The 10,176-nt window shown below is 49.1% G+C and overlaps 1 long non-coding RNA gene across 3 annotated transcripts in view; it reads left to right on the top strand.

The window, feature by feature from the left end:
• Positions 1 to 1,741: 1,741 nt before the first annotated feature.
• LOC114012539 (uncharacterized) overlaps positions 1,742 to 10,176 on the top strand; it is a 57,969-nt gene continuing 49,534 nt past the window's right edge. The window contains exon 1 of one of the 3 annotated variants that reach the window (XR_003555063.2): positions 1,742 to 1,796. This is a non-coding gene — a long non-coding RNA (uncharacterized LOC114012539). Of the gene's footprint in view, positions 1,856 to 10,176 lie in introns of all 3 variants that reach the window. The other 2 variants (XR_003555064.2, XR_003555061.2) reach the window with 2 other exon arrangements.

Here is a 10,176-nt window from a genome sequence, read left to right as displayed (position 1 = left end):
AAAAAAAATAAATCAGCTGTGCCAAAAGCAGTGTGGTGCACACATCGTGTTATTTACAGTAAACTTCTCCAGACAGGATTATATAGATAATTTCTAACATTTGTGTCTCCTTCACACAATCCATTTCATTTCTTCCCTCTGCGGAAGCAGAAGGCTGGCCACCCTTCAGGCAGAGCACATGCTTCCCCATCATGAGGGCTAAACACCAGCCGTGTCCTCCTGTGATGTCACCTGCACCGCAGGTGCCAGCCCCATGCAAAGCAGGCTCTCATGGAGAGACCGCAGAGCTGCTGCTCTCCCCAGAGCTGCTGTTGAACTGCACACAGCTCCGAGGGCTGCAGAAATACTGCACTGTGCCCTTGCATCACCGTCAGCGGGGCTGAACAGTGCACCAGCACAGTTTTGTGCATGCTGAGGGATGCCATGGGGAGGGGGCTCTGCTCCATGAAGTCTGGGAGTGTGAAGCCTCACCTTAATATCTCATTCCCTTAATGACCTAAAGGTGTCCATGCTCCTTGCATGTATCTGTGGTGGGTTTCACAACCTTGTCTATGCTGTCTTGTCTTTCCATTCCATTCCAACGGTGGTGCAAGGCCATTTGCAGTGCTGCCTGGCTGCAGGCCAGTGACTGACCTGACAGTGACAGAGTGACAACATCCCTTCCCATGTCGGTCCACCCATGTCGGTCCACGTTGCCTCACATGCAGCTCTGCTGCTGCTCCCCTTCTGTCCAGATCTAGAACATCTCCACCATTCTTCCAATCCTGTGCCTTTCACAGCTGTCATCTGGCCTCCTGCCTGAGTTTGGTGGACCTCTTAGCTGGTCCAGAGCTTTTCCAGCCCTGGTTCCACCAGTACCTCTTTCCTGTCCTCAGTCTCCACAGCTTTGGACGTATGCTGCTGTGCAGAGGTGTTGTCAGTCACTGTTTTTTGGAATCTCATTGGAGACAGGGTTAAAACCCCCATGTTTGTGTCAGTGTTGACTTATGTTCCAGGAACAAATGTTCACTGAAGTATGAAGGCTCATTTCTGACTTATTTCAAACATGTTTTCTATAATCCCTAGGCCTCTGCTGACGTGTTTCATAGTTTTTGTCCTGTCTGGTCCAAACAAAGCAGGGAAAGCTTTGTTCCATCAGAGGATTGCTTAGTAGCTAGATATCTATGGTGCTCTCCATCAAAGCAATGCTCATGAGCACTTGAGGACAGTGATTTTAGGAAGTGCTCCACAGAAAGAAATCCCACCTGAAGTGGACCCTAAATGGTACAAGACTCTATACTGGACACAAGAAAGGTGAAGAAGCTCATGTCGCTCCTGTGGTGCTGTGTTGTGATACCCGCCTTTGCCTTCAGGAAACTGAAACCTGAAGAATGGTCATTTTCTGAAGATCACCTGCTGAGTTGGTGTCAGAGCCCAGCTCGAGGTCCAAAGCCACATTCCCTGTTTCAGAGACATCATTCCCTACATGGGGACTGCTATCCTGGCATTGTACCAGCTCTAATTTTTACTTAAAGAACAAATCAATCAGAGCTAACCTACCCATCCCTGTTTGAAGCTGGGCCAAGTCACAACTGAGCACCATTTATGAAATAGTAACTGGAGCTCTGGAAACTGAATTACTATATTTATTCAGCCTGAGGTGAAGTCTGTCACCAGATAATTGCAAAGGGGAATGAACTTATTCCAGTAAGGTCAGTTTTACCATTTCACCCCTTGCAAGCTCAGTTCATAGTTCCTGTTTGTTAACTGCAACTGAGCTGCACACAGAGGCTTTGTGCTGGGGATCTCTCTGAGAGGTAGGATGAAATGGTGCCTGTCCCAAAGAATTTAAGGAGAGGATGTTTGTCTCACGCAGGTTAGTAGCAGGCCTTTTTGTTTAAGCAGAACGATTTCCTATATTCACTGTACTTAGGAAACACTCTGATTAGGGTGTTTTCTCGGGGACATATGAGTCTGAAGCAGAGGAGAAAGAGGAATCCTTTTGTGGGGGAAGGAGTAGGGAAGCAAAGAAAAGTTTGGGTAGAGAGGAGTTGTGGCATGGTTTGGTAATAAAGGGCTGCTCGGGCAGAGGGGAGTGAAAGGTGTTGGCACCCAAGAACAATGCAATACAGTGAAAAAAAAGTCAAAATCAAGCATGCTGGACGAGTGTCTCTGGCGAAGGTTTTCTGTGCTGTTGGCTGCAGGCAGCTGCGATCTGCATGCTGCCTGTCCCAAATCTACCAGCAGTTTCTCCTGAACTGGAACCATCTACAGAAGGGCTGCCAAAACCACTTTCCTGGACACTGAGCAGAGATGCCGGTTGAGCTCCCATCAGAGAATTGGCCTGGCTTCTGGGAATAGAGCCGCTCCAGTCACACCCCTTGCCTGCTCGCTGCTCTTGGAGTGTCCAAACTATTGTTTGCAGGGCCTGAATTGCAGAGCTGCATGTGTGGAACAGAAACAAAGTTCCCACACCCAAAGAGCTGGGCAGCAAGTCTTCATGCCCTCAAACCTTCTGGGGGTGGGAGGTCATCACCAAGCATGTGTGTGTGGATGGTCCTACTCACAAAAGCTTCAAATGACCTGCTGTGTGGCACACTGAACTGCAGCAGTGCCAGGATGCTGCTAATAGTCCTGGAGCATTGCTTTAAATTCGGTTTCCCATACAACATCAGATCTGTCACCTGCAGGATACGAATCCCTCCGTGCTAGTACCTACCATGGCCATTTCTGCACTTAGTACCCCACTCTTTCAAAGGTTTTATTTCCCCACACATCACAGCTAGGTCACAAATATAAATATTCATGGATCAGGTGGACACATGCTGTCCATTCTGGTCATAGCAGATGTCTGAATCAGCCTAATGGCTCCAAAGCTCTGACATCCATTCTGAGTCCAAATGCGATTATTATCAGTTCCTCCAGAGAAATCTTGCAAGATACTCTGCAGTGGTTGGTTCTGGACTAAGCAAGCTTGAGGGCAAATTCCTTCTCAGCACCGTGGCCTTGGAATCTTTTTATCAGAAGCAATAAAGGACATTTTTCTTTTGGAAGTCTGACATGTTTTAGATAGTTACTATTCCAACACAAAATTTGGAGACCATTATAAATACTATCTGTTTCTTAAAAAAAAATATCTCGCTTAGCTCTTGTGCCCTGTAGCACCCTGAGACAGTGAGTTCCAGCTAATCTGATAAGACAATAGTAAGCTCACGTGCAGCATTGTGGGGTGTCTTCTTGCTGTTGGGTTGTAGAACTGGGAGTTCAGGATATCTCTCTTCTGTAGCTTGTTCAACATTTCTGTGACAGCTCCTTCCATCTGTCCTCCTTCCAAGTCAAACATTATTCACTGCTCTGCCTGGAGGTTAGTCCCCAAGGCCAGTTCCTCTGGGTGAGGGCACTGTGGCAGGGCTATATACAAGTCGGCCAGGGAAATCCTACCTCCCACTTCTCTCAGCTTTCCATCACCACCACCTCTCGAGGGTTCAACAGGATGGCAGAGGACCCAAAAGGAGTCATGGTGATAGAGGAGTTCCTAGAGGGTGGCAGGTGAACTGCTCCAGCCTCTTTTGACAAAGAAGCTTTTGCAGAACTTGGGGAAAAGCAAACCGTGGAATTTTAAAGCAAACATCCCAGTGGGAACCCAAAAGTAGTGAGTAGCTGCACCATCGAGCCTGCCCTGGTGCAGCTTTTCACTCTATTCACCAAGGGATGCCGGGATAGCCCCAGTGTACATGAAGACAACATGCCGCTGGAAGTCTCCATTGAGTGACACAGTGCTGACAAGCCCTGGCCCCATGATAATTTAGTAAGGGTCCAGTTTGACATCATCCAGCTCTCTGATGGCAACCATTGCCCTAAGCAGCAGGACTCCTGGAGATGTAAGGCAGCACATGTTCTCCTGGACACAATGATCAATGCTGGCTCTCAGGAAACCTCAGTGTGTGCTGAAATGGAAGTGGAAATGGTGCCTTTTCATTAGCACACAGGAGTACTGGCATGTGCCTGCTTCTGTGCCAGCAGGTATTAATGCCCATCGGAGCGTGCCAACCAGCAGGCACTGTCTAATCCTGCTGTTGTATAATGAATAAAATTATTGAATGGGGGAACTGAAGGTCAGAGAATGAGAAGGAAGCTGTCTGGTGCAGACCTGCTGTGCTCTGCAGTGCTCCCAGGGGACAGTCCCCTCTGGTGCCCTCCTCACTCTTGCTCCCAGGGGCCTAGACCAGTGCTCTTCTCTAGATCTAGATGCCCATGCTCAAGGGGAGGCTATGAAGACCCCGGCTGGAATAGGAGGAGCAAGACTGATTTCAGCTCCAGATACGTCTGCCCACTTGTGCTATACCCAGTCATAGCTGGATATCAGAGTCCCATCAGTTTCAGGCCATTACTGAAAGCTAGGGCTGGTGCCTGACAAAACAGATGGAAGGTGTCCAAGGGATGAGCCTTCCTCCCCTTCAGCCCATCACAGGCCTTGCAGTGTGACTGTACCATTGAGTGCAAAAGAGCGAGTGGTACCCCGGAAAGAAAGGATATTTCTGGTATTACAGTGCTGTAGCACTGCAGGCACGGAAAATGGACCAAGAGGCAGCAGTGGCAGGTGGATGTCCAGACTGCTCACAGGTTAAAGACACAGAAAGTGAAGGGAAAGTGGAAGTGTGGGAGGAGGGTCTGAAGGAGGCAATAAACCCACGTGATTTTCTTGTATCAGCTCTTCATTATAAGCAAAAGATTCCATCCCCAGGTCTCATATCTCCCATTGTTTAAAGAACTGACTGAAGATAAAGATCATTCAGTTCACAGAAGGAAGAAAGGGGTTGCTGCATTACTCTAGGGCCTCATGGAAGAGTTGGATGCTTAAGGCTTTGGATGGACTCCAAAGGGAACTGCCTTCGAGCAGCCTTCAACTGAAATGGCTAATCTGTGGTCTGAGGCATTTGGGGAGGGCAAACAGGGTTCTTAGGATTGTATGAGGTCCACAGAGAGCTGAATATCTAATTAATTTATCCAAATGCAGAATTCCCTATCATCTGCTTTTTTTTTTTTTTTTTTTTTTTTAATTATCCAGAAATAGTGAGAGGGAACCAAAAGCTGAGGCTAATGTACAACAGCTCTGTTAATCATTTATTAGTGTTTGGTTGGTGCCTGTAATGTGTGCATGGAGATGGTTCTGATGAGCTCTGAACTTCTGGTTCCCATCTGGAACCTCTTGCTGTGCCCAGACTTTGTTCAGATTTTGTTTACCTTCAACTGGCCATCTGGCCTGTCACCAGGAAATACATCAGTACAGGTATTGATCTGTGCAATTGATTTTGTGTCACCTTCTCCTCTGGGAGTTTGTTCGCAGGAGAATAACTCAGAAAACACCAAGTTCAGAACCCCCACGAGTCCTCTGCCATGAGGATGTCTCCTCCCTGCCAGTGAAACTCCCTGTAAAGAAATGAGAGTTCAAATACCAGTCAGTACCTGTTGGTACATTGACCAGCCAGGACTAAGAAGGTTAAAGGCCTGGGCGGTTCAAATTCTTTCATTCTCGTTTAGGCCAAATGACAGGTTTCTGTTGATGCCTGAAGAACATCATGAGGATGTCTTGTAAAAGCCAGCCCACTGGGGTCCTTGAGCAACATTTGCTTGAATGTTGAAGGGACTTGGAAGACAGTAGTCTTGTCCCTAGACAGGCTGGGTGGTTCCTCTGCTCACAACTCCTGAGTTCTCATGGGAAGATGGGCATTCATCCTCCTCCCCTGCAATAGATAGTCTCCAGATGTCTGGGATTTCCCTGCCACCGCCACACCCTTGGGAGTTCCACCATCCTGCTGGTGCTGGGGAGGTGTTGGTTATAGGGAGGGAGCTGGAAGGAGAGAGGCAAGAAAGGGACTATTTTGGAACTGCAGGCAAAGATCCTGGGCTGGTTTTGGTTCATAAAGCCAGCTCCCAGAGACACATGGAGCGAGAGGCTGTCTCTGATGGGAACATCCGAGATCATTAGCTGATCTGGAGGCAGCACTCATCTGTGTACAGCCTTGCACACTCATAGTCTACCTCTTCTTACAGCCACTGCTTCCATCATCCAGGTTTGTCCACTCAGCAGCACATGGGGTCTATTCAGGCTATATGGCAAAGCCCAACAGTGTATAAAGCTCAGCATCCCCAAACATCCCCTTGGCCCTGAATGCAGGTGAATATAAACTAAGAATTATACAGGAAGAAAAGACTGCTCAATTTTAGATGGTCACTGAGAAAAAAGAACATTTCCTAGTACCTGTTGTCTACCATTCCCGACAGTAAGACACGCCTGATGGACAGAAGGAAGCACAGTCCTATAGTCATTCCTGTTTCCATTCAGTCAGTGGCACAACCAATAGCCGCATGCCATAACCCACTGTACTCCAGGCCCTAACAGAGGTGTGTTGAATGTCTTACTGCGTGGCTGTGGAGCATGAGCTTTCTTCAGTTCAGACTAGATTTCCTTTAAGAAAAGAATGTACTAGAGGGATTACAAAGAGAGCCAAGGGATGAGGTAAAAATAATAGGAGGAGCATTTTCAGGAAGAATAAAAACAAACAGTGGCATTAGAGACATATTTATTTATGGGCTTACAAAAAGAATGGGTGGAAATCTGCTAACAGACCAATTTTCTGTCTCTATTGTCTTCTGCTGTAGCTGTCCTTAATTTTGCTAGTCCCTTTTCTCCACTGGGTATGAACTGGAGCACTTGCTAACAAGTGAAACCAAACTCTTCCATCCTCCTCACCTCAAATTTGGCTCCAAACCCCAGAGTTATGCAGCTGGAAAATGTTTTCAATAGCTCAGAGGACATCTGATGTTATTCATCCACATGCACTGAGCTTCTGAAAAGGGTTGCTCCACACATATTTTGGAACCTACTTTCAGGCACCAACATTTGAAAGGCTGGGCTGCACTAGGCAGCTCTCCTGCTGCTGCACTATAAGGGAGGGAATAGGTCAGAATCTACTCTAAAGCAGCAGCTTTAGCCCTAACATTCACAGTCAGCACCTGCATTTGGCAGCAGGTTAGCCTTCAGGCATTTTTTGGTCTATAGCCTTAACTTAAAGGCTCTTGGATGTGCAGTCCTGCCCTGAGCTCCCCATCAGCCATGCCGATGTGCAAAGGAGACCAGGGTGAGCTGATACTATAGTTATACGGGGCATCACTTAGTTCTTTGCACCTCCCTTTTTTCTCTTCGCAGCTTTTCAGACAAATGGCCAGCACACTTACAGGGAAAGCGGGCTGATGGGCAGTACCTCAGTCCCTGCCAGCTCTATGGCAGTCACAGACCTTGCCACAGATGTTAGCAAAAGTTTCTTGCTGACAACTCTATTGGCATCTTCTTCCTGCTGCTCACCTGGAGGTCATCCCGTTGGAAAGGCTCTGGGGATAAATCTCCACTGCATATTCATAACTTCCATGTGTTCTTCCAAGCTATCTCCCCTTCTTGCTTCCCCCTTCGCAAAGACAGTGCTTTTCTCTGCTGCATCCAGCCCAGTGGTGGCAGGCAGGGGCTGCAGCTGTAGAGGTGCAAGGTGGGCTTTTTAGTTTGATCAAAACCACTGAAACCCAGGTGCAGGGAGGGAGAAAAATTTCCATTTACTACTGGGAGTCTCAATCTCAGGACTCATATGTGAATAATAAGACTAGACAAATTAGATCCTAATTGCTATCAGGCATATTCATCAGCCCTTGCAGCTGATGGATGTTTTTCCACTGAATTCATTGCCTTGTGGATTAGGACCCGTGGACAGAGGGTGCAAACAGAAACCAGAGCTGTGAAGTCTGACAGAGAGCCACCCTGGGGAAAGAGCTGTCTTGCAGTCCCATGTGCGAGGAGAAGGCACTCCTTTGAGAGAAAGGGGGTAAGGGAGAGGCTGGAGCTGATCCTCTGTCCTCTGCAGTGGGGTAGGCAGGCAGAACATGAGACCTGGGGATTTGGGGCGATTCCCACCAAGCAGGAGATGGCTCTGCAATGAGCTCCATTTCTTCCAGGGTCTGAACAAGTTCATAAAAAGAAGCTTGCAGGCTTGAGGGCTGAGGAGCAACGACTCTGTAACCTGCAGAAAGCAGGCAGGTTGTAAGACTTGCGCCTGTTTTCACGCATCATTTTCAAGTGGAAAAGGCTTTAGTGTCAGATCCTGGCTGCTCTTTAATGGCACTGCTTGAGACACACAAAGACCTTTTTATCTTTTCCCCCTCCCTCCCCATCTTCCCCACTCTCTTCCCAAAGTCCTGCCTTCTCCTGCTCCCCCCAGAAGGGCGGCCAGCCCAGCTGGGGCTGGTGCGTGCCTTGCCAGGGGTCAGAGAGGCTGGTATGAGCTGGCTGTTGCATGGGCGAAACGGCACGTATGCACCGCCGCGCTGCGCCTTGTGCCTCCGGTTGCACAGCAACCCAGGGACACACGCTCGGGTCCCAGCCAGCTGCTGCGGCCAGCCCTGCGACACCTGGTCCTCAGCGGCCCTCCAAAAGCAGGAGGGGAGCGAGCATCCCTGTTGTCAAGGGAAGGCTCAGCTGACGGTGCCCAACGTGAGGCTCAGGGAGTGCACAGCAAATGCTCCAAGTTCTTGGCAGGCCAAAACCGGGGCTGCTGGGTTTATTTATTTATTTTTGGTGGGGAGGAAGGGTATATAGAGAGAGGGCTATGATTTAAATATCTATCTTGTTGCCAACCAAAAATGTCAGCGGGGTGTTAAATTACTATTGACTTTGCCGGCCAGCATTTGCCCCCCCCTCACCCCTCTAACTCAGCTCTCCCTGCAGTGTCTCTCGCTCAGCGATCAGGGCTGCTATAAAGGGAAAGCAAGCCTCACCGGCCGACACTGGAGACGTTTTATTCCCCCCTTCCCCAGCTGAACCGGCTGGCCTCCAGTAGCAGGGGAGGATGGGGCACTGTGCTCCCCCCGGCCCTCCCTCCTGCCAGACCTGCTGGCCGCCTGAATGCTCCTTTTGATTCCAAGTTAATAGCCTGCCCTTTGCAGAACCGGCTTGCTTCCCAGCAGGCCCCACAATGGGTGCTCCAGGGGGTGGAGGGTGCCAAGGGGGGATAAGAGGACCATCGATGTGCTCTGACCTTCTGACTTAAGTCTGGTTTTGGATACTTTTCCCTGCTGTGCCCCCGTAATGTTTGGCCAACACCAGATGATTTCGCTTTCAGGCTATTTCATGACTTTCAAGGGGTTCAAGGCTTTTAACCTTTTCCTCCCGCCCTTCACAGACATTCAGGTTGAGGTATCTGCTCAGCTGGGATCTTCATGGGGTGAAAGGAGATAAAGTCCTCTGCACTGCCTGGTGTTGCCTTTCATAGAGCTCTCCAGCAGGGCTCTTTCCAACAGTTGCAGGGCACACAGGGGCCGTGTAAGGTAGGATGTGGGCTCAGATGTCACCCTTGACTGATCTTGAGCTGCCAGTGGGGTAAAGAGATGAGGTTCTCAGCTGGGATCATGTTGCCAAGGGCTTAGCTGCAGGGAGGGGAAGGTGTTGTTGAAGGGGTCTCCTGGCACTAGCACGTGTAGGGGAATGGAAAAGGTGAGGCCAAGGGATCCTAAAAGTCAGGGTTCAAAGGAGAGAAGAAGAGCCATAAGAACCTACACAGAAGTAGCTCACTTCCCCACACCCAGGGGAGGCCAGCTGACATCAAGAGCCCCAGATCTTGTGCTGCAGTCAAGCTAGCTCTGGAAACCACACTGGGCAGTGCTTAATCCTGTGAATAGGCCCATTTGTCCTATGGGATTTGAAAGCAAAACTCTGTGTACTGTGTGTTAGAAGTCAGGGGGGGGCATACCGGGAAAAGAATGGGCACTCTGCAAAATCAGGAGCTATACGTTAGCAAGGTTTGTGCCAAAGGGAAAAAAAGTTAATGACAAGCAGTGTGACCCTGCAATGACTTGGCTTGCTAAGCCTGCAGGCTCCGTTTGATTTTGCTTCTCATTAATAATATCAACCACTTTGCTAATGTCTCTTAAATGAAGTGACCTGCGTGAGTAAGCCATATAGCAGGACCTCATGAGTGTGGGATCAGCAGGCAGCATGGACTGAAGCAGGGAGGGTGTTCTGGACTCCGGATGCTGCCTGGGTGCTGAGGCGGTGGTGAAAGACACCCAGGAATCCACAAATTAGAGTGTGTGGAGTAAATGAGGAGGCGCAATTTGTTCCGTGCCTCCTCCAATCAGTGTATCAGGGAGTTC

This window comes from Falco peregrinus, chromosome 11 (genome assembly GCF_023634155.1).
Source record: "Falco peregrinus isolate bFalPer1 chromosome 11, bFalPer1.pri, whole genome shotgun sequence".
Classification (NCBI taxonomy): domain Eukaryota; kingdom Metazoa; phylum Chordata; class Aves; order Falconiformes; family Falconidae; genus Falco; species Falco peregrinus.
This window is presented reverse-complemented; position numbering and strand designations above follow the sequence as displayed.